Below are 26581 nucleotides of genomic sequence, written 5' to 3'. Positions count from 1 at the left end.
ACAGAAGATGAGTTTGCCATTGATTGGTGGCAAGTTAGTAAGCTTTTTTTTGATGGCACGGATGATGAGCAGCCACCACTTCGAGAGCCATCACCTCACCCAGATCCATCACCTGATTGACCCGAATATACACCTCCACAACGAGAGTCATCACATATTCTGTCATATCATCGAGCCTCTTCTCCACCATCACCTCATGATAGGCGACTGGCAAAGATGCCACGACGCTTATCTCCCTATTCTCCACCTCCACGGGATGAGTTAGGGGAGTTACGTAATGAGGTCAATGCCTTGCGTGAGGAGGTCAGTACTTTACGCAATGACAATGGTGCATGGCGTGTTGAGGTGTCTACTTTACGTGGTGAGGTAGCAGCTCTACGTGAGATTGTAGCATCGTTGTAGAACGAGGTTCATACTCTACGCAACGAGGTAAGTTTAATATTTTTCATATTTAACTTGATGATAAATTTACTCGTAATTTCACTTAGATTGCTTAGTAAATTCATTTGGTTGTTGCCAATACTGTTTAACTGTTTATTCTTTAACCCTGTGAAGTTAGTATTTGTTTTTGGTTGTCTTTTGGTTGAAGTAATACAATCCATTCAAGTTACAATTTGCAGAAGAAGAATAGTTTACTATCGCAATGCGAAAATGACTATCGCAACACAAAAATGACTATCGCGACGAGAGAATCGCAATGCGAAAATGACTATTGCAATGCGAAAATGACTATCGCAATGCGAAAATGACTATCGCAATGCGAATTTGACTATCGCAACGAAAGAATCGCAATGCGAAATGAAAATCGCATTGCGATTCTCTCGTTGCGATAGTCAAATTCGCATTGCGATAGTCATTTTCGCGTTGCGATAGTCATTTTCGCGTTGCGATTTTAAGTTTCAGATTATATTCTTCTTCTGCAAATTGAAACTTGAATGAATTGCATTACTTCAACCAAAAGACAAATACTAACTTCACAGTGTTGAAAATTTAAGTTTAAAGAATAAACTACTACTCTTTATGTTTTCATTGAACCTGGACTAAACCTATATGTTTTCCTTTTAAATGTTTATATAAGTGCTTACTTCTGGAATGTTATCTGATGCATTTTGTGAACAATGATATAATAATGACTTGGGTGAATACCGTGCAAGTTTGAAATATATTTGTCTTTGTTTTCACTGTTTAATATCATGTCTGTTTATTTACTGATTTATGTATTAATTTATTTTTAGCGGCCCGTTAAGGTGGATGCTCTACGTCGGGTTTTCCTTGCAAGACGGAGTTCACGCATCAGACGGCGTGCACGTGCCATTACGTCTCCGTTCACCCCAATAGTGCGAAGAATCCGTAAGAAAAAGCCCGACTCATATGTCATCGTTCAAGAGGCCCCTCCCACCGTTCAAGAGGCCACTGTCATCGTTGAAGAGGTCTCTCCCAACATTCTAGAGCCCAATTCACACGGCGTAATATATCGAATTATTGAGAAGCCCCCTCACGTGCCGGATATGATGGATGACTGTTGGCTTTCGTATAAGTTACCGGCTAGTACCATTCCGGCAGATGAAGTGGAGAGGAAACAACTACCGGAAACAATTTTGGATAATACCCTTTGGGCTAAGACCGCAGTTGATTTTTATCTACATGAGCAGAGCCAAGGGTGTTACGCTGACATATACAAACTCAACGATGATATGCATTTGTTTATTGAACGGTCTTGGTGGGGTGTATTATTAGGGGTTGAAGACAACAACTATTTTGATGGGGGGTAAGTCTTATATTTCTTCTTATATTTCAGTTTGATTAATTTTTTTTTAAAATTTATGTAATTCACTAATATATGTCTTTTTTTGTAAAACAACATATTGATGCATGGGTGACACGTCTTCTAATTGTAAGGAAATTGAAGAAAAATATAAAAAAACGTGATTTACAATTATACCGACGTCTTTTCACGTAGTTCACTTAAAGAATCAACGACAGGAATCATATGTGTTGGCTAATGGATAAGCTAAACTTTATCCTGCATGGTGGGAGGTCGATAAGGTTAGTATATTTGTTTAAATATTTTAAAGGTGTTCATAAATAAGTGCGCAATTTGAATTATTACATTTCGATACAGGTGTTTATCCCTGTTTTGGACCGTACTCATTGGCTTCTCTTCGAGCTTCATCTCCCATCCCTAAAGACAATAGTATATGACAGCATGATAAATTACATATCATTGTCTGATTTGAGAGATACTATTAAGGGATGGAGCTCTTATTTGGCTAAATTCTTGGATGCAATTAATTATTGGACTAAGTCTGGAAATAAGAAGCCAAAGAAGTTCAATGTTACAGTTATCAGAGACGAGACCGTGCCACAACAAACGAATAAAGCCAGAGGCGATTGTGGTCCTCTCGTATGCATGTGCTTGGAGCGTTTGACGACAGGAAGTACACATTTTCTACCTCCCACCGATAGAGATAAAGGTGCAGTAGGCTTGTGGTTTCAGCATTTTATGGCTAGAGCGATATATGCGAGATGCTGCCTACCTGCATTCGCGTTATGAAAGTGTCCATAAACAATTTGTAAGTTAAATGCAAGTGTTGTTAAACATATATACTCTTTTTGGTTTGAAAATGTTTGGTTAAGTAGCTAGAATTCAATAATTTGCTGTTTGTAGGTTTTAGATGTGTAGAAAGTGTTGTTGATTCAATGTTTGGTTTCTGCAGGTTAATCCTGAAGTGAGCTGCGTGAAATGGATTTATGGGTGCAAAAGTTGATTTCATTATTATTTTTTGATTGTTTAATTGATTTGTAAAAGATGATTTGTAAATGTTGATTTGTTTAATTGATGTGTACATAATATTTGTGCTTGTTTAATTGATTGAAATGTAATAGTTGATTTGTTGATTTCAATCTGCATTATGTTGAATGCAAAACAGACTACCGCAACACGGAAATGACTATCGCAACGAGAGAATCGCAATGCGAAATGAAAATCGCAACGAGTGAATCGCAATGCGAAAATGAAAATCGCAACGCGAAACTAATTTCGCGTTGCGATTTTCATTTTCTCATTGCGATTCACTCGTTGCGATTTTCATTTCGCATTGCAATTCTCTCGTTGCGATAGTCAATTCCGCGTTACGATAGTCATTTCCGTGTTGCGATAGTCATATTCGCGTTGCGATAGTCAAATGAATGTCTAATAAGTGATAACAACTGAACATATCATAGCAATGTTCAAACTCAAGTTACTAATACATGTCTAACTGAAAATGTTAAAAGTTCACACATAATATACACATAATACAACGTTTGCATTTAAAAATCACCTAAATTAACAGTCCCAAAAGGTGAAGCCGGTTGTGATTGGGATTTTGATGAGGATCCATATTTTGGTAGAGGAAAAGATGATTGTGATGACACTGGTGATCCACATGTCAACCTTGTATGACCACTTTCCTTGCACCGACTACATGTCGATCTCTTCTTCTCTTCACCCTTAGACTGTATACGATCATGACTTTTTGGTCGGCCAGGTAGCCTTCTGTCCATGGCTGATGGCAAAACTATTTGTAAGTCATCTGGTATGTCCCACTCAGAAGGATGTGGAATAGGGTAGACAATCTCGCCATAAGTCTGTCAATATACTTCTGTAGTGTAGCAATCCATAGCGTATGCGCTTGAATCATCTTGGTATAGATGAAGAGAAACTTTTATAACATGGCCACATGGATAACCAGATGTTTGCCATTTCATACAACTACACGTCTTTGCATTTAGATCGACAAGCCCATTTAAGTTATTATCCAGTACTTCAAACAAAGTGTTTGAACATGGTTCAACTCTCCATGACGTTGACTTCACAACACATTTCGTTATCTTTTTTTTTTGTCCATGGTGTAACACGATGTTCCAATGTTCCTGTAAATTTAAATAAATAATACTTAGTAAAATATATGATAAGTTACGAATTTAAAGAAATAATAACTGCATGGTTTCTTTTCTTGTAGTACCACTGTTGAATAGAGGCTTGAAAAAACTCCATTAACATAATAATGGGTAATTTCTGGGAATGACGACTTAGAGCGTTGATTGATTCTGCACTATTAGACGTCATGAAACCATATCTTGCTCCAAGTTGATGTACTCTTGACCATCTTTCAAACCCGACATCTTCTAGTGTTTGAGCACACTGAGGCAAAACACGTCTTAAACAGTTTATATGCTTATTAAAATCCACTTCCCGATAAGCTTTTACAGCCTTCCAGTATGTCCATTTGTGATTTTTTATACCAGCAGACCTTGATTTTAGATTTCTATACAAATGAACACCACAAAGTCCATGAGCGTTGTCAATTGAGTTTGCCCTATCGGATATGATTGTCAGATTGCTAATAGGACCTATGCAATCTCTAAGATGCCCCATAAACCATGTCCATAAATCAGAGGTTTCAGATTTGCCAACCCCATAAGCTATTGGCAGTATCCCATTGTTAGCATCCATGGCTATTGCTAATAAGTTTACTCCAAGGTATCGACCTTTTAAATGTGCTCCATCAACTATAATAATTGGGCGCATGCAATTAATAAACGAACGAATCTACAAAAGTATATACACAAGAAATATAATCATTTAAATGTGAAATGCATGTAACTAACAAAAATGAGTCAACAAAATTATATTGATTTACTAACCGCAGCATCAATGGCGATAAATAGCAACTCAAAGCGTCCATCTCTATCTGTTTTGATATGAGTTACTGACCCAGGATTTTTCAGCTTTAAATTGTGACAATAAGCCGGCAGTTGGGCAAACGATGCTTCTGGCGACCCCCTCAACAATTCCAAGGCATAACATTTGGCTCTCCAAGCTTGAGAATATGAGATACTAATCTTGAACCGAGCATTCATGTCAGTCATAATTTCATGTCCCCGATATAACCTGCCATTCAAAAACATTAACTCAGCCAGAAAACCACCAAACACCTTTTTGTTTGCCTGTCTATGGTGAGGAAAAACTTGGGTTCTTGAACATGTATGTTTATCAATAAAAGTCTTAACTTGAAACATTTCGCAATCTTTTATCCTCTTTGCAATCATACGCCACGTACAGTTTTTGTCAATCATACACCTTGTTTTGAAACGATGTTTGCTTGATTTGTTAACTTTTAGTTGATAGCTATCTTCCACACATTTCGTATACAAAGCTATCTTCAAGTCTTCCTTTGTATCAAAACAATCATCTTTCTTTATACGAATAATTTTTGTGTGACAATCAACTGCTATCTTTACCAACTCTTCTTCCGGTATCTGAAGTAATTCTGGCATATTCCAGTTATACTCCCGTGGCATTTTCTTCGGGGACTTTTCTTTGGGGATTTCTTCTTCTTCTTTTTCTTCTTCAGTGTTATATGAATTACAGAATGGATGTTCAACATGTTCATTTATAGTCGTAACTTCCTCCTCATTATCATCAACAACATATTCCTCGGCAACGGCTGTTTTATCATCAAAATTCGGGTATTGACCAATATCAAAATCATTACACCCAGGGTCTGTTTCTTCTTCTGAAAAATCATCAAAATCCGAGTATTGACCAAGATCAAAGTCCGGGTATTGACCAAGATCAAATTTCGAATACTGACTAGTACTCACAATTTTTTCTGTTGGCTCATCATCGTCTAACTGGTCAATATGAAAACCGGAATTTGGTGCTGAAAGTTGATTGGGATTTGGATTAGGGAAAGGTTGTGGGTTTTGAGATTGTGTTTGGTATTGGAAATGTGATGAAACAATATTTGCTTGGTGATGAAATTGTGGTGGAACCATTAAATTTTGAGCACCATAAACTGGGGTTGAAAAACTTAGTTGATTACTACCCGCTACTGACCCAACTTCACTACTTCTAGGTTCAACAACATACAATGTAACATCATCACTTGAAACACTAATGTAAGCAATGAATCGTTCAACATCTTCATTGTCGGTTAACAAATAAACTTTACCATTTCTCTTATAAGATAGCCTAAATCCACAAATATTAGAGTTTCATAAGTTAACTTTTTTAATGACAGTTTTAGTTGAAGATTCATGGGTAAAGGCATATATTGTAAAACACCATGAATATTCTCCCATGACCCTCCAAAACACAAATCTATCCAAACATGATCAACATTAGATGATTTCATTATTGTAAATTAATTTACTAAACAAACGAGCTGCGAAACTAAAACCTGTTGCCGGATGGGGAAGGATGTCGTTGGATATAGGAACGGATGTCGCCGGAGAGAGTGATAGATGGAGATGAAATGAGTTGTGATTTAGGGATTTAGGTTATGAGTTGCTGCTGCTGCGTAGTTATATACCCAAAATATTTGTGTTGCGAAACTAAAACCTGTTGCGAATTCAGAAATCGAGTTGCGAATTTGAAATTCAGTATTGCGATAGTCAGAATCTCGTTGCGATTTACAGATTCGCATTGCGATTTACGTATTCGCATTGCGATTTACGTAATCGCATTACGATTTTCCAAATTCGCGTTGCGATTTATGTATTCGCATTGCGAATTAAGAAAATCGCAACGCGAATTTGGGAAATCGCAATGCGATAGTCAGAATCGCGTTGCGAATCTGGAAACTGATTTGCGATACCGGAGATCACGTTGCGAATTATCGATCGCATTGCGATTTAGTTGGTCATTTTGGTAAATCCAAAAAAAGTTAATTAAAATCGTATATTATAAGGTATTTTTGGTCACTGAGGTTATTTTCTCTTAATATTATCCATGCATGCAGATTCCAAATACATTTATAAAATAAATGGTTTAATATTTATTTATGAATAAAAGTCATTTTCACGAGTTCATTTTGTCCCCTTACCCTTGCTGTCCTCACCAGTCCAAATTTGCTGCTCATTTTAGATTTGCTTCTAACGAAAATTACAGTGGAAACTGCACTTTCGTTACCCACTTACTGTTTACCAACGAAGATTGATATCAAACTACGGTAAATTGCTTTCACATCAAATCCAAAACTTTTGAAATTTTACTTTAATTCCCATAAATATGTTAAAATAGAATCAAACACCGTCATTTTACATTATATTACTTCTTTACCTTTTAACAAAATTATTTTTTAATTTATCAGTATGGTGATTACAAATTTGACGCTCCTTAAATAAATTATTATGTCTGAAATCTGAATAAAAAATAATATTAAAAAAGTTTTCTCATATGAAAAAAATAATCCGACTCAATTTTAAATATAATCGAGATTTGTATTATTATTATTATATATAAAGGTTTTAAGTGTGTAGAGACACATTTTAGATTCATGTTTCAAACTTTTTTTTTTTGTTTAGTTGTTCATCTTCTTCGAGCAACTCTTCTTCACCACTAGCTCTAATTTTAGTAGGGCTTTTTTTGCCCCAATACGACAGCCAGAAAACAAAATTCGTAAAAAAAGAATTTTAAACTTTTAATTAGGGATCAATTATATTTGTTAAAATATTTAAAGAATTCATCATGTCGAAATGACACGTTTATCTAAATAATATTTTTTTATTTAAATTCATCACTTCAAAATGACGAGTTTTAATAAAATATAATTTTTATCAAAAAATAAACTTAAAAAATATTTTTTTATTAGAATTCGTCATCTCTCAAGATAACGAATTCTATGCACTATAAAAAATATCTTGTAAATCCCAATTTAAAAGGCTGACAGTCATATTTAACAAAAATTTGTTTTTGGGCTGAAAAAAAACTATGTTTTAGTGTGTTAGGTTAAAACTGTGAACCAATTGTGAACCAACATTCCAATGGGCAATTTAGTTTTTTTGGATACCCACCTTTATTTAGTAACCTCCCTAACAAAGGGATTCCTAACTAATTCTTTTATTTAAATAAATAAAATAAGCTATTATCGTTATTTCTAATGTTATTAAAGACAGCAATAGGATTGTCTCAAGTCAAGTATTTTGGCTGCATTGGCAATATTGTCTTAATCATTCATTGTCACCTTATTCATTACCTCAACAAGTTAACCACATCCAAGGAAATGCATCTTCTAAAGGAAAAGAAAGTGCACTCAGGATTTACAGATGTTCATCAATATCCCTGGTTCACATGTAGGAATTTTCGAGAAATGGGCACTATAATTATGAGTTAGCCAAAGATCATTATATATAAAATCATAATCTAAAATTTTAACAATTTTAATATTTTGAATAATAAAATATAATATATTTAGAAATGATGTAATCCCATCTAAAATTTTAACATTTCGATTCAGATAATATATATATAACTTTTATTACATTTATGTTGATTCATGTTCGCATAATATCAGATTTATATGTTTAAACGTTGAATTATGTTTTCAATTAAGAATAATAAAAATGGTAAATGCACATAAAAGAAGATGTGATTCGTGACAAATTCTATTATTTTACATTATTTATACGAATTCGACAATTTTACTTAAAAATCATTCAAAAAAGCATTATGTATTGAAACAACATTCTTTCGCCAATATTTATTAAAATATCAACCCTTCATACAACAAAGTAATAAGATGTGTTCTATAGAAATTGCTTTGTCGACATTTTAATCCCACTCAACAAAGACGCTTTATACATGGTGCGTCGGTCTGTCGGTCTGCCACTTAGGAAACACTTCATGTGGACGCGTTATATGCTTACCTGGCAAAGGCACTTCTTATCAAACGCGCTTTTGTTGGGTTTTTTCATGCCCATGTTCCCTGCTTTTCCCTCTCTCTTAACCTCTATATAAGCTCCCTCCCCCTCTTACAAATCAAATATGTAACACCCCAAATTTCAGGCTAATAGTTTTAGATTTATCCGAGAGGTAAATGAACCATGTAGAATTTATAATTCAAGTTGTTGTGCTTAATTGGATTAAACTTGAGCCCAATTAAGCATAAGAAGGAGATTTGTGAATTTCATAAATATGAGGAAGGACCTTTAGTGTAATTTTCCCATTTTGGAAAGATGAATATTTTTTCCATCTCAATTTTCTCTTTTTTTTTTCCTATCTTCTCATTTTCTCTTCCTCCCTCCTCTCCAAATTTCATAGCAAAGGTAAGCTCTTGAGCCCCATTCAATTTTTATTTTCGTTCTTAACCCCTCAAGCAACATGGATTTAACCATTCAAGCAATGGGTTATTTGTTTGCAATAGGAAGTTGAGGGTTTTATCATCCAAGTCTTTGTGGGCGGATGATTTCTAGCTAAAGGAGCTCAATTTCAAGATTCAATCATCAAGGTAGAGTATTTCTAATCCTTTGGAGTATTTAGATTCCATAAATTACAAGTTTTTGTTAAGATTTGAGTAGTTGAGTATTTTAGGGTTTATTTTTTACTTCTTAGTTAAATCACGTTTTAGGTGTTAAAAATATGTTTTAAGACACCTAAGAACCCTAAATAATTTACAAGAACTTTAAATTCAATTTATGGGAAAGAACTTAAAACAAAATCATTTGGGGTGAATTTCAAGTGTTTCCCGAGCCTCAAATACCCATTTCTAGGCAAGAGTATCGATATTAGGATGAACAATATCAATATTGGGTGAATTGGCGAAAAAATTAGGGATTTCAGGCCAAGAGTATCAATACATTTCAAGAGTATCGATACTTTACCTCAGAGTATCGATACTTTCCAAGAGTATCGATACTTTCAGTAACAGAATCCATTTTAGTATCGATATTTTCCAAGAGTATCGAAACTTACCCAAGAGTATCGATACTACAACTAGAGTATTGATTCTACACACTCAAAATGTATAAGACTTAGTCTGTGAGGGACGTAAATGGCCAAAGAGGCCTAGAGACACTCGTGAGAGTGGGTTACAGCCAGAGTAACCACAATAAGTATAACGCATCCAAGCATCTTCAGTGATCACGTATCAGACATATATGGTTGAAGGACCAATGCGCAATATGTATCGACAAGAGGTACGAATAGGTAATCAAATTGTGAGACAATATTGTTGTATACCACAAGAGTGACCGAGAATGTTGGACGTTCATATATTCCTTTAACTCAAGTGTGAATTAAGGGGAAGCGTAGGATTAGCGATTAGAGCATTCGCTACCCAGAAACAAACTCGAGTCAGATATCGGGCCAATCAAAACCCTAACTAGTAAGTAGTAAAAAAAATAATCGTCTTGAAGTCTCGAATCGTGTAGAGACTTCCCTAGAGTCAGAGAATGACTATAGTATCCTCTATTAGTGTATAACCAGATCAGTATAGATAATCAGTAATAACTCAGTAATAGAAACAAAATCAAAAACAAAATAAGTAATAGTAACGACTAAAATAGTAACATATAGGAATTTCATAAAACTAGGCTTTGTGTGACACTCGGGAAACAACCAGGACACCCAAGTTACTCTAGTAATAGGGCGATTATCTTGTTTGCCAGTCAGTGGATCCAAGTCAGTGCTTCAACACTTCATTGCTGATTGGGCGCCAGATGCCCCAAGACTCGACGAAGTAAGTATGTGGGTGTATGTTTTCGATGTAGAATTTCAAATCTCACCAAGGAGTACCTGATGGTGCTTCTAGAGTGCTAAAGGGGTACATGAGCTCTGAGATGCAAAATCCCTCAGTCGCACCATGATGCCAGCCACAAATTATTGTTTGTTGTATTATATGCATATATTAATATATGCATACTAGAACTAGTGATGCATTCAGATAATGCATACCAGAGTTAATCTTGCATTCAGATAATGCATACCAGAGTTAGTCCTACATTCAGACAATGCACAGTAGATTCGATATCACATTCAGGTAAAACATAACTTTTAGATAATGTATAAAAAATACAGATATTAGGGTTAGGGACCTGTACTTCAGAAATATAACAACTAAGCCTTAAGTAGGTAGCACATGACTAGATCATGCATGTACATACTGCTTAGTACCAGATCCTCAACATGCTTGGGTTTATGAATTCTTATGCTACTCTTGATTAGCAATTATACTGCTGGGCTTTGTAACCTTAGTCTTCGGATGTTTTCCATTGGCAGGTTAATAGCATGAGCAGTTCGAGGAGCACCGTCACAGTAGGACTTCCAACATCTCTTTCAGGGTATCGTACCATATCTTAGTGAGCATATGTATTCATAGTTATTTATTTATGTATTCAGTTTATTAAACTCAGAGTTTTATTATTTGATTTTAAATTATGTGTCACGGAGCTCCGGTTTGTAAAATGATTTTTATAAAGTATTTATGTTTTATCTATGATACCATATAATATGTTTTAAGAAAATAGATAAATAGATTTTGAGAATCAGGGTTGCCTCGGTAGCCAATGTGACACTTTAGGCCCATTTAGGTTTAGGGTGTTACAACACCAAACAAAAATAATATACTTTCTCTCTAATTTCTTTTTTACTGGGTTCATAACGTTCAATTCAAGATTCAATGGATAAGTTTTTTTCAATAAATATATTTAATTGTTTTACTTAATTTTAGTTACTATTTTTTAAAATTATGCAGTAAAAAATGGAAGGCGTGCTACGAAAGGATGAAAGTTACATTTTGTCTTATATAGAGAATATGGTAAAAATATTTAATTATTTTTATTTCATTTTTTAAGTTTTATTGAATATTTTAAATTTTAATTTATTAAATTGTTATCAATTAGAAAAATGATCATATATTGGAAGTGTTTATTTCCTAACACTAAGATAGTCACTTTGACTCATATTTGGAGGTATGTAATTGATGTTGGATTTGGGTACGTATCAAAAATAATTGGAGGCTGTAAATTTGAACGCACCCTCATTTTTGCATTAATAAAGAGGTGGAGGTTAGAGACACACATATTTCAATTTTCATGTGAGGAATGCACCATTACTCTGGAGGACGTTTTAATATAGTTGGGACTCCCGATAGATGGTCGTGTTCTTACTAGTGTGGTGGGTGGTGATTGGAAAGGTTTGTTCCTCTAGTATCTAAGAAAGTCCCCGAATTCATTTAGTGCTGGTTGAATCTCTTTAACGTGGCTTTAAACCAATTTTCGAGAGTTCGATGAAAATTATTATAAAGAGGATGTGAAAGCATTTGCTAGGGGATATATTTTACGAATTATTTAGAGATCTTGATACTCGACAAATCTTGCAACCAATAGTATGTAGGCCTGTAAACGAACCGAACGTTCAGTGAATCGTTTGAAGGAAATTTTGTTTATGCTCATTTATTTATTAAGCAAACAAACATGAAATTTTTTATGTTCTTTTAGTTAAATGAGCGAACACGAATAAAAGTGTAGTTCGTTCATTTACGTTCATGAACAATTGGTAATCCATTCGTTTATGTTCATTCATTTTTGTTCGTTTATGTTCGTTCATATATGTTCATGTATGTATGTTCGTTTATGTTTGTTCATTTATATCCATGTATGTTCATTTATGTCATTTCGTTTATATTTAGACCAATCTCCATACCCATTTAAAATAATAAGATCCAATCATTAATATTTTAAAATCAAAATAATTTTAAACTTAAATCAATTAAAGAAAATATAAACTATGCCCATTTAAAACTGAAATAATTTTAACTTTGAAGTTGTGGGTTATATTAATGATTAATAAATTTTATGTGGTTATTTTTTTGTTGTTTACGTTCATTTATTGTGTTTGATTATGTTCATTTGTTATGTTTGTGCAAGTTTGTTTATGTTCATTTATTGTGTTTGTTTAGGTTTGTTCGTTTATGTTCATTTACGCTCGTTTATTTTGTCCATTTATGTTCGTTTACATTCATTTATGTTCGTTCATTTGTGTTCGTTTATCATTTAAATGAACAAACATGAAGAAGGTACATTCCTTAACGAATGAACACAAACAAGAAATTTTGTGTTCGTTTATGTTCAATTTTTTATTTTTTTGTTAAAGTTAAACGAACGAACATGAATATACCCCCATTCGTGTTCGTTCGTTTTGTTTATAGGCCTAAGTGCATGTCATGTGGTTGTATCATCTTGTTACCTTTGAAGAAGTATTTACGTTCAATTGGGGATTAATAGTTTTAGTGTTTCTCTTTAGAGAAATGTGACGAGTAACGAAATAAATAAAAAATGGCATTGGCGACTGTCCTCTTCTTCTGCAATCTTGGGCATGGCATTGCATGTTTTTTTATGTCTGATCGTGAACGAGACATTTGTCTTTCTTTTTTTACGAAGGTAATTTCAATACTTAATTTATTTATAAATAATTTTCACTATACAATTAATTAAATTTTTATATTAAAAATGTGGTCATCACTAAAAAAACATTGTGATATCCCTGATGAATTACAAGATATCATGTCACACCTCGAAAATTCTTGAGCTTAAATTAATTTATTTAGTATTAATTTTCAGGGATCAATTTATGAGATGCTAAAAACTTTAGGTCAATTTTAAATCCTTGAAAGTTTAGGGAATCATCCCTAAATTTAACCATCCTCTGTTTCCAAATAAAAAAAGGGAATTAGGCGAGAATGCAACTATGAGTTCTTGAACCCATATACTACAATAAGAAATGAGTGTCCATGCCTTAGCAACTAAGATATGGTGTTGTTTGTGTATTATTTTAAACAAAAATATTTTTAAGCTTCAAGTTAGGATTTTTAATCCCTAAAATTCATTTTTACCTAAATCAGAATTCAAATAAACCCTAATAATCAAAATCCCCAAAACTTAAATAATTCATCGTCGCCCCGTCCCTTGCCGTAGTCTAATCTTCAACGGTGTCGTACATTGCCCCTACTAACGCGTTTGACATTGTTGTTTGACCAAAACCCTGTCGAGATCTAATCGAGACTCGCTGCCAAATGTCGTGAACCGATCTTTGAACATTCGGAAGAAACAAATCGTCACCATGATTTTTATTGATTTCTTATTGTTTTCGAGGTCCGTTAACTACACCATCCTTCCCGTTGAGTTCTTTGCTTTGTTCCAATCATAACCCGACCACGTTGGTCTATCATCGTTGATGCTTCGCCATTTCCTCCATCGTCTACTGACGAGTAAGTTTTAACCTTTTTATGTTCAGATTCATCATGGTTTTAGCTCATATTCGAGTTGGTTATGGATTATTGTGTTGTCTAAATGAACCTAGAGTAATTGGATGATGATTGTTGGCCATTTTGATGTCACACGCGTCGCCTTAGAACATGAGCTTCTCTACCGACCGAGAATCATATAAAAACTGGACTGAGTTAACTCAGACCGAATCAAATCAAACTGAACCGATCTAGATCGTTAACCATTGACTTTGAACAAAAAGTTAAATTTTTCAAAAATTTGTATTATATGTTTTTCGATATCTTGAGTTCGAATCCGATGTCCGTTTCACCTAATTCAAACCCGATAAGATATTTTCAGCATTTTATCTTCTAATTCAATCCGATTTTCGCATTTAAATCCCATTTCTGATGCAATTTGTTTTGTCATGTATTTGAGATATTATGGAATGTTGAATTCATGTTTGAGAGTGACCAAATAGAATTCAAATGGTCTATCAATGTGACTCAAAAATTGAGGTAATACTCTACTTCCATGTGCATGCTTTACGATACATGTTGGTAATTGATTGATACATGATTTAAAATGTTTGGTCTAGTAAATCCCGATGAATATTCTTAAATTCGTACTGAATATGGTAAAATGATATTAAATTGATTAAGACTCGATTGAATTGTTTAGAAACTGAAAGATCAATGAGGAATCATTTCAAGGTTGGTGATTAAGTGATAAAGAATTAATCTCAAAATCTATCAATTTTGTTTATTTTCATTAAAGGTTAAATTTTTGAAAATACTTGGATAAGTAATTACGAAAATACCATTGAGATAAAAAATCAACTCAGATCTCCCCTGATAGTGGAAATAACCAAGGAATTCATTATTTACTTGATAAAAATACGGATTATCTGATTGAATTCTTTATCTTATTAGAAAATCCTGAAAATAGATTCATAAGCTTTGAGATCGCAACATGTGTGGATATTATAATTTCTGAATAAATATCTAAAGACTAATTTACTAGAAGTAACACAATTGACATAATTGAATGAAATGATGAAAATACCCCTAATGTGTAAAAAGGGTCTAGGGATGACTGTGATAGTGAAAGCGACCTGAGAACTTATATTTTGATCCATTTGAACCTATAAATCACCAATTAAATTATTAATCTATTTGAAAAACCCCAAATATAACTTTCTACCTTTGGAAATTCAAAATACATTGATCTCTTGATTTTTGAATGATCATTTGAATATTAAATTATTAAATGTATGACACCTTATTAAATAGTTTATAATGATTGAATATCCTCAAATATTGAAATGAACAAGATGCCCTTAAACCTTAAATGGCCAAAATACCCTTAAACTCTAAAATGACTATAATAACCTTGAGTACTTAAATGACTTAAATACCCTTATAACCTAGAAATAAATGGATGCCATTGGATAAACTCTAGAAACACCAATATACTTAAGTGTTGTACTGTTCTTAAAGGTTTTGGAGCATGACCCAAGCACATCAATCATTTTTGATACCGTTACAATACATAAATAAATAATATCATCAAAATACATGTTCGTCCCATTAAGATTCATTCAGTGGTGGTTTTGATGGTGACCATTTCAACTAGTACAATTAGAATTAAGAAGTGAATATTCTGAAGGATAGCAATCCGAATGATTGGTGAGTATCGTGATGTTGAGATCTATTTAATTTTTATTCGACTAAAAATATTGATAATTCAATATAAATCCTAAATACTACAAATCTTTGTTTTACCCTCATTGGATTAAGTTACTAATAATTCTTCAGGAATTGTGATAGGATCGAGTCATTCAATTTTTGAACAACTTCCCACTGGGTCACCCATCCTTAAATTACTCTGGTTCAAGCACGCTTAACTACAGAGTTCTGAAGCAAATGGTCACCATTCCTTCTTAAAATAATTGGCATCAGAGCCTCACTCATTTGAAGGTTTAATCGCCTCTTGAGTCGATTCGGGAAGAGTTATATCGATATTCAAGTCATCAATGGATTCCACTTCAAACTCCGATCATGGTCTTGATTCAATGTCAGTCAACAAACCTCCTTTCTTCAATGGAGCTAATTATGCTTATTGTAAGAATAGAATGAGATACTTTATTCAAGCAAGTGACATGGGAGCATGAAATATCATAGAAGACAGATACTTCATTCCTTCCACTCATTCAATATTGTGGAGTGAAGCAAAGACAAGAATGTTCCAACTCAACTCAAAGGCTATCCATATTATTTTTTGTGCTCTTAGATCGGATGAATACGGAAGAGTTTCATCTTGTACAACCGCCAAGGAGATATGGGAAAAACTTCAAGTCACTCATGAAGGAACAGATGAGGTAAAAGAATATAAAATTAGTCTTCTAACTCATAGCTATGAAAATTTCAGGATGAAACCGGATGAAGATATCAAAGCTATAACAGATAGATTTTCCACGATTTTCAATGGTCTCAAATCATATGGAGAGATCATTCCAAACAAAAATCTTGTAAGGAAGTTAGTTTACTCTCTTCCAAAATCTTGGCAATCAAAGAAGACGGCAATCATCGAGGCTAAAAACTTAAAGTCTTTAACTCTCGAAGAGTTAATTGGTTCTCTCCTCACTCATGAAATGATGCTTCAAGATGAGGTAGACCTCGAGAAGATTAACGAGATAAAGAAGGAGAATGAGAAAAAAAGAACGTGGGAGTTGCTCTCAAATCAACAAAAGATGAGAGTGATTCGAATGAAGATGAAGAGTGATTCGAATGTAGATGATGATGAAGAGGAAATGACGTTATTTTCCAAACGGTTTAGAAAATTGATGAAGCCCAACCGAGGAAGAAAATTCAAACGAAATGAAGGCTTCAAAACTGAATCTAAAGAGAAATACACGATCATTTTCTACGAATGCAAAAAGTCGGATCATGTCAAATACAATTGCCCACAATTGAAGAAGAAGGGTCAATCGAATAAAAAGTACAAGGCTCATGGGCTACATGGAGCGATGATGAAGGTTTCGATGAAGAGGAACAAGAAGTAGCAAACTTGTGCATGATGGCCATCGGGGAAAGCTCTCAGGTAAGCTCTAGCTCATCTAATTTCAAAGATTATTCTTTTGATGAGTTATTAGAGGAATATACTAGGTTGGCTTCGGATTATGAGAAATTATTTTTAAAATACAAAAATGATATTTCAAAATTGAAAAATGAAAATAATCTCATATCCAAGACCAACAATGATCTTGAAAGTAAAATTAAAGATTTGCAAATCAAACTAGAAGAGTTTGAAAAGAAAATTTCTGATTTGCATAATTTACTTTCAAGAGTAAATGATGATCATCAAAAGAAAATTGATGATCTTAAAGGTTCTTTTGATAAAGTTGGAACAAAACATTTTGAAAATGGAGAAAGTTTAAAATCCATATATTTGTTAGAAAAAGTTTTAGAAACTACAATTATAGAGGTCCTCGAAGAACCTCTAATGGAAAAATCGTTAGAAGTATATGAGTTCCTAAAAAAATCATTACTACTAAAGATAAGGATATCCTACACAAATGGATACCTAAGAGGACTAGAATTTTGGAGATAATGAATATGGACCCAAAAGAATTTGGTTACCAAAAATAAAAAATTAATCTATGTTTGTAGGGAAAGGAGCATTGCTACAAGGCACAGGGGGAAACAAACTCAAACTCATTGTACCTTGATAGTGTATGCTCAAGACATATGACCAGAGACAAGAGCCGGTTCATCGAGCTTAACGACAAAAATGGAGCAGAGGTGACTTTTGGTGATAATTCAAAATGTCACATTGAAGGTATAGGTACAATAGGTAATACCACTTCCATAAAAATTCAAAATGTTTTATATGTGAATGGGTTAAAGCATAATCTATTGAGTATTAGACAATTTTGTGATAAAGGATACAATGTCTTGTATGAAACAAATGGTTGTAAAGTCATTGGCATTGTATCTAATCAAATTATGCTTGTTGGTCATAGAATAGAAAACATTTACACGGTGCATTAAGATTCTATTAATATGACTAATTTATGCCTAGTTGCTAAGGATGAGCATGATAGCTGGTTATGGCATAGGAGACTAGGACATACTAGCATGAGTATTTTACAAAGACTAATTCAAGGAGATTTAGTAGAGGGTTACCAAAGCTAAAATTTGATAAAGAAAAAATCTGTGATGCTTGTGCTAAAGGAAAACGTCAAAGAGCTTCCTTTAAGTCTATTAATGATGTATAAACTAGTAGAGTATTACAATTGATCCATATAGATCTTTTTGGGCCAATTAGAACTTTTAGCTTGGGTGGAAAACAATATTGATTTGTATTGGTAGATGACTATTCTAGATATACTTGGGTTCTATTTTTAAGTACTAAAGATGAAGCATTAGAAAAATTCATCACGTTTTCAAAAGTAATCCAAAATGAAAAAGGTTACTCCATAACTAGTGTTAGGAGTGATCATGGTACTGAATTTAAAAATCTTGGATTTACTGATTTTTGTAACTCTAATGGTATTAGCCATAATTTTTCAAAACCAAGAACCCCTGAACAAAATGGAGTTATTGAGAGGAAAAATCAAACTTTAGAAGAAATGATTAGAACCATGCTTTGTGAAAACAATTTGCCAAAATATTTTTGGGCGGAAGCCACAAATACCGCTTGTTATGTTATTAATCGAGTAATTATTAGGCCTATTTTAATGAAAACTCCATATGAACTTTTCAAAAATGAAAAAGCCTAACATTAGCTATTTTCATCCTTTTAGATGTAAATGTTTTGTTTTAAACAACGGTAAAGAAAATCTTGGCAAATTTGATGCAAAAAGCGATGAAGGAATTTTTTCTGGGTTATTCCTTAAATTCTAAAGCTTATTGGGTATTTAATAAAATAACTTTAGTTGTAGAAGAGTCTATACATGTTGTTCTCAATGATAATCCCCTTCCGAGGAAAGATTCTTGTGTGAATGATGATGTAGGTATTGTAAACACAAATGACGTTCGATATGACGTTGGAGAACATCATCAAAAGAAGAAATGAAAGATGAGGAAACTCATGATGTTCTTGAGAATCCAACCATTGAAGAAAGGGAAGTCTCTTACCCAAGAGAATACAACTATGTCAAGGATGGTGAGATAATAAGTGATCCATCTAAAAGCTCGATTTTCTCTTATAAATATATGTAATTATGTTGCATTTATCTCATGCATAAAGCCTAAGAATATTAAAGAAGCATTAAATGATGAACATTGGATTATGGCTATGCAAGAAGAGTTAAATCAATTTGAGATAAGTAAAGTATGGACATTAGTTGAAAGGCCTAGTAATAAATCTACTGTAGGTACTAGATGGGTATTTAGGAATAAGCTTGATGAAAGTGGTAATATAATGAGAAACAAGGCTAGACTTGGTTCTCAAGACTATACTCAAGAAGAGGGCATAGACTATGATGAAACATACGCTCCCGTAGCTAGGATGGAAGCAAATAGATTGTTATTAGCATTTTCATGTTTCAATGAATTTAAATTATATCAAATGAATGTTAAAAGTGAATTTTTAAATGGTTTTATAAAAAAATTAGTGTATGTGCAACAACCTCTTGGTTTTGAAGATTCAAAATTTCCAGATCATGTTTTTAAATTGACAAAAGCACTTTATGGTTTAAAACAAGCTCCTATAGCTTGGTATGAAAGATTGTCAAACTTTTTAATTTAAAAAGGTTTTTCAAAAGGGAAGGTTGACACTACATTGTTTTTAAAGCATAAAGGTAAATATTTATTAGTAGTTTAATTTATGTTGATGATATAATATTTGGTTCTACTAATGATGTTCTTTGCCAATAATTTTCTAAGCTAATGCAGAGTGAATTCGAGACAAGCATGATGGGGGAGCTCTCATATTTCTTGGGACTCCAAATCAAGCAAAGAAAAGATGTCATCTTTATCAATCAAGCTAAGTACGTCAAAGATATGCTCAAGAAGTTTGGACTGGAAAATGGGAAATCTCATGTCACTCCAATGAGTTATTCTACAAAGCTTGACAAAGATGAAGGAGGTAAATGTGTGGATGTTAAATTATATAGGTCAATGATTGGTTCTTTGCTTTATCTAACAGCAAGTAGACCAGGCATAATGTTTAGTGTTTGATTATGTGCTAGATTTCAATCATGCCCTAAGGAATCACATTTACTAGTTGTTAAGAGAATCTTTAGATACCTTAAGGATACTCCTAGTTTAGGACTTTGGTATCCTAGAGAGTCTAGCTTTAGCTTGCATGCCTTCTGTAATGTGGATTATGGAGGATGCAAAATAGATAGGAAAATATTGCACCAAATATTTGCACAACAATTTAGAGTGGTTTGACTTTCTCAATCAAAGTCTACGTCTACTACCTTAGCTATCCACACTAAGGATTTTCCAACAAATTCACTAATTTGTTATTTCTTTTGAGGAAAAAGAGTAACCTTACAACTCCCTCAAGAATTATACCCTAAATTCTTGAGAACACTCTCTCCCAAAGAGAAATACACAAATTTGCAAACTTACAGAAAAACCTCACAAGGCAATATGTTTGCAAAATTCTAGAACAAAGAAATAACACTAAAAAATGAATACAATTAAGCACAATAAGTGTTCTTGAAAGAAAACTGAGTATTGAATGAAAATTTGGCTTGAAATGCTAAAAATTGAGGTTTGATGCTTTCTCTTTGATTCTCTAGCTTCTCTTCTTAATTGTTGTTGATCAATGACTTCTAAGCTTGTTTAAATACACCTTGAATCTCTTCTGAACGTTGGGGGTCATTGGTGAAGTCAATAGAGTCATTATTGTATAATTATCATTTAAAAATATGGTGGGAGCGTGGGGTGCATCGATGCATAGCTAAGGTGCATCGGTATACTATGTATAAAATTCAAACATTTCAACCGTTATGAGACTTAGTGCATTGGTACACTAGGGGTGCATCGGTACACTAATTACATTCGATGTTTCAAATGAGCCTGGAGTGCATCGATGCATGGACTATGCATCGGTACACAAAATGCATTCGATGTTTCAAAATATTCACTAGTGCATCGATGTATCAATGTAGTGCATTGGTACATCACTTTGTAAATTTGATTTTTGGCTCGATTTTGTTTCGAAATACTTTGTGAAAGCTGTTTCAAAAATATTTTAAGTATAAAACACAATTTTACACTTTAGTAAGGATTGAGATTGACCTTTGAAATCCTTGGAGTAATATTTATGATATTCAAATAATTAAATCGAATATACTTTAAAAATGATTATAAAATCTTAAAATCCAATAACACTTAATTTGTTATATCGAAACATCAAAATGTTTTCAACTAACAAATTAAGTGTTATTGGATTTTAAGATTTTATAATCATTTTCAAAGTATATTCGATTTAATTATTCGAATATCACAAATATTACTCCAAGGATTTCAAAGGTCAATCTCAATCCTTACTAAAGTGTAAAATTGTGTTATATACTTAAGATATTTTTGAAACAATTTTCACAAAGTATTTTGAACCAAAATCGAGCCAAAAATAAAATTTACAAAGTGATGTACCGATGCACTACATTGATGCATCGATGCACACCCATTTCGAATACATTTTGTGTACCGATGCACAAGCCATGCATCGATGCACTCGTGAATATTTTGAAACATCGAATGCATTTTGTGTACCGATGCACAGACCATGCATCGATGCACTCCAGGCTCATTTGAAACATCGAATGTAATTAGTGTATCGATGCACCCTTAGTGTACCGATGCACTAAGTCTTATAACGATTGAAATATTTGAATTTATGTATATCGTCGATGCACCCCACGCTCCTACTAGATTTTTAAATGACAATTATACAATAATGACTCTATTGACTTCATCAATGATCCCCAACGTTCAGAAGTGATTCAAGGTGTATTTAAACAAGCTTAGGAGCCACTGATCAACAACAATTAAGAATAGAAGTTAGAGAATCAAAGAGAAAGCATCAAACCTCAAGTTTGAGCATTTCAAGCCAAATTTTCATTCAATACTCATTTTGCTTTCAAGAACACTTATTGTGCTCAATTGTATTCATTTTTTAGTGTTCTTTCTTTGTTCTAGAATTGTGCAAACATATTGCCTTGTGAGGTTTTTCTGTAAGTTTGCAAATTTGTGTATTTCTCTTTAGGAGAGAGTGTTCTCAAGAATTTGGGGTATAATTCTTGAGGGAGTTGTAAGGTTACTCTTTGTCCTCAAAAGAAAGAATAAATTAGTGATTTTTTTGGAAAATCCTTAATGTGGATAGCTAAGGTAGTGGACATAGACTTTGATTGAGAAAGTCGAACCACTCTAAATCGCTGTGCAAATATTTTCTATTTTCTGCAAAAGCTTCCACCAAAATTTTAATTGCCAATTCACCCCCCTCTTGGCTATTTCGTCGATTGATTAACTCAACAAATTGTAATGACTAAAATGCCCTTAATGGCTTGATTAATGGAAACACTCTTGTTCTATCTGAATCTTAAATGATTTTGATGTAAGAATCATGAATACCTTTTTGATGCACCATAAATCCTAAATGGTCACGAAGCATCAATTTCTGAATGTTTTATTAAATCTGTTAATAATTGAACCCTTTTAATAGAGACCTCGTTCCTAAAATTTGATCGGTTTACGTAAGTTTTTTGTGTTTCTATTCGTGATAACTACCAAGTGCCTCCGAAAAATATCTAGATCCTCTAGTGTGTTCCCTATGCAAAAAGATGTTTTCTATAATTATAAAAAGTATGATTCTAATATCTAAAATAAAACTTTATCTATGATCTTTGTTTTCTAACATGTAATATATCTAGCTCCTAATCTCTTATATTATTAGCTATTCTTTACTATATGTATAATCTGTTTTTCATTTGGGCATTGTCTGGGTAGGATTCTAGAGTTATGAGGTTTAGCTCTACTCAAGCTGGTAATTCCTTGTGGACCTAAGGTGACCTTTGGGTAGGCTCTTAGGCCCCAAGGTACTCCCTCATGTTGGCTCATATATCCAATAAGCCTAGGGTAAGTCGTTATCGATACAGTTCTAGAAAACTACATATGGAGTGTTCAGGTGAATGGTACTAATGTGTTTTTAAAATTCTATTTTACTGAAATAAACTACTATTTCTTTTTTTGTTGGAACACACTAGGCTCCCTAAGTTCAACTTCTGAATATATCTATCTGAATATTTCATTTGAACCATAAGCTTCCTTACTGTTGCTTGAAGATTTAATTAGTGGAAACTCAAATCATCACTAAGACTTGTCTATGCTTGGATAACTAAGGAAATTTTCATGTTGCATCATATATCTGCTTGACTTTTAGCATCTTCTAGTAGTTCTGTATTAATATGCTTTCCCAACGCTTAATCAGTTATTCACTATTTTAGGTTAAAAGAATTGACTATATGTAGTATCGACAAAAGAAATAGGTGTTCCTTCAGTGTTGCTTGTAGATTACGATACTAATGTAATTATGAGGTATGAAGGTAACTTTTTATTTGAATTTTAGAGTTTGAAACTAGTTTTGATACTAAATGTTAATAGACTCTATTTTTAATATATGTATGATTTTCTAGACTTGTGTTTTTATTTATAAATTATTTTACAGTTTTTAAATGGTTTTAAGAAAATTTTATTTCTCTTAGATTTTTACTGTGGGCCGTTCTAGTGGCCCTAATGTGATACCTCGAAAATCACCGTATCGGTCTGAGGGTGTTACATATCATGTTATTGATCAATAAAAAATCAAGTTCAAATGTACTCTTTTAATTATCATTATAATTAGAATCTCATTTAAATTTTGATAATAAATATTTTTTTTTGTTCCAATGGATTCCCTACATGAATGAATAAATGAGGGCTTGCATCCCACATGAATTGAGTGGTCCACTAGACGTATAACTTGTGGTTGTGTCTCTTATCTATTATGTTATTATCGAGTGACTACGTGCTTCCTCAGTTTGGTTCCACACAATTTATTTTTGAAGAACTTGCGAATATCGACAATATGCATAAACTTAACAGACGAAGCAAGCGTGTTATTGAATAGAGAGCACCACAGCGGGTGGATAGAGGTGTTGGAGAACCGGCATGAACACATTATTGTTCACCATTATATTTCAAAAACTGGTTTAACGATTTTACCTGGATATATTTCATGGTTCAAAAAAACAAGAAGTTGTTCACACTTTCTAAGGACATTTAAGGCGAGTTTATTAATCATCGTTAGAAAAATGTTAACTGATATAGAATCATTTCTCCTGACTAATCGCGAACGAAAAGAAAACACTTCCGACCCATCTTTAACAATACTACATGAAGCACTATCACATCCTCCTTTCGAATCGATTTTAAGTCCAACTGATTATATCCCAAACCCATTGATTTTCATGTCGAGCCCGTAAAGTTATATTTCGAGCCTAGTTATTTACATGTCGAGCCCCCCCAATTGATATTATATGCCCATGGATCTGGAGTTTGTTCCATATACATCGTATATGGTGGGTGGTGGATGTCCACCAACAGTCCAAAACCATCACCATATACAACCCAGTCATTGATGTCATTCTTTTTACATTTTTTGTAGTTCTTGGAAAGTGATATGATTATTGATCATACACCTCCACATTCGTTATTTCATTGAGGTCTTTCTTCGATATCGAATTCAATCCAATAAGATGAAGATGATGTCGATGAAGATGATGAAATTGAAAAGGAAGAGCAACCTAGACAAACAAATCCTGCTCGAAATAGACAATCCTTCCCTATGAAACACATTCACGGAACAAACATCGTTAGTTTTTATATTATATTTTTATGTTTATTAATTGAATTTTATATTTTTATATTATGTTTTTATGTTAAATATTATGTTTTTATTGAACATTACATATATATATATATATATATATATACATTTATTTTTATATTATTTTGATTTTTTTATTATCCTATATTTAATTTTATGTAAATATTTAATTTTTTTGTATTATGTTATATAAAAACAAAGACGCGTTCTAAAACACACGTATTCCAGATAGACTGCCAAATTAACATAAGAAGCTTCCTTAAAACATTTCTTTTATTGAGTCAGATGTCATGTGTGTAAATTGCGCCCTACAAAACGTGTCTTATTGTCACGTAGTACGAAAAGGTGACATTTCGATAAATATTAGGAAAAGATTGACATTTAAGTAGTTTTTCATTTTTAAGGTGATTTTAGATAAAATTTATTAAAAATTAAAATAAAGAAATATAATTAAATTTCAAATGTTTTGGAGTCAAAATAAATACTTTAAAAATATTTTAGAATGTTAACATGAAATAATTTAAGAATTTAAGAATTTAAAATGTTATGATGGTAAAATTTAAGAAATTAAAAATTTAGAATGTTAGAGTAAAATAATTTGAGAATTATAAAGAAAAATTTTAATAAAAAAAGGTATATATATAAGAAATTTAGTATCGAGTTAGCATGTACCTGTTAAACAACATTTTATGACTCAGGCTTGAAACTAGAGAAAAATAGCGGGCCAGATACCCTACCTGAAAAATTGGATATTTTCATTATAAATACACTGTACTTTTTACCGGATTAGATCAACTGGATGGAATATTTTTAAGCCCTAGTCAACAATTGAAGAGGGTTTTACTTTATCCTAGACAGTAAAAATAAGAAAAAAAGGGTCCCAGATCCAGAGGCACTCATTGTTTAATGAGTCGTTCCTCTTCAACTTTGAAACTTTTGATTACTGAACACATTATGTGCGTATCATGTTGTATAAAAACTCAAAATAAAATGTTTATATATTTGAGAAAATTAAAGAAGAAGAGAATATTTGTGGTAGGCCAGCAGTGAGCTCAGTTTTCATATTATTAGTCAAAACCTATTTTAGTTGGCATTCAGTTCACATCATTATTCCTCAGGTAAATCAATTTCTTTTGGAGCTCACTTCAGTTTAAAGAATAAAAATAGAGTTATTATCATTGCAGACATTGAAGAACAGAACGGAGGTAAGCTCATAAACAACACTAATTTAATTCCCTTCAATCACTCCCCTCTTTTCTTTTCTTTTTTCTATTGGGATTTTCAAGTACACATTATCCACTAATTTTAATCCGTTACTCATAGTGAAGCTATTTCTGTTTTATGTTCTTTTCTGGAAGTTTATGATTGCTCTATTTTCTTATGAAGAATCTGAAGATGATGAAGTTAATCTTCTCAATAAAAGTTATAGCTTTTTTCCTTATCTTTCAATTAAACTCAGTCAACTCGGAGAACAAGCGCCAAGGCTCCTGCGTAACCGGCAATTCCACGAGATTCCTACCATTTCCATTCGGATTCTCATCGGGTTGTCCGATTCAACTCAATTGCATCTCCAATAGCGGGGTTGCAATCGGAGACTTCCATGTCTTGAACGTAACTTCCACCGACATCATCGTTGACCTTCGCAACAAATGCGACCGACAGC

The 26581-nt window shown here is 33.1% G+C and overlaps 1 long non-coding RNA gene across 1 annotated transcript; it reads left to right on the top strand.

Annotated features, from left to right (window-relative positions):
• The first annotated feature begins 9008 nt into the window (after positions 1 to 9008).
• Positions 9009 to 11129, top strand: LOC120121668. The gene is made up of 3 exons (XR_005516007.1): positions 9009 to 9093; positions 9192 to 9275; positions 11045 to 11129. It is a non-coding gene; the product is annotated as an uncharacterized LOC120121668 (long non-coding RNA).
• The last annotated feature ends 15452 nt before the right edge of the window (positions 11130 to 26581 follow it).

This window comes from Hibiscus syriacus, unplaced genomic scaffold, assembly GCF_006381635.1.
Source record: "Hibiscus syriacus cultivar Baekdansim isolate YM2019G1 unplaced genomic scaffold, ASM638163v2 tig00110377_pilon, whole genome shotgun sequence".
Lineage (NCBI taxonomy): Eukaryota > Viridiplantae > Streptophyta > Magnoliopsida > Malvales > Malvaceae > Hibiscus > Hibiscus syriacus.
The sequence above is the reverse complement of the archived record's forward strand: the minus strand, read 5'-3'. Positions and strand labels throughout refer to the sequence as shown.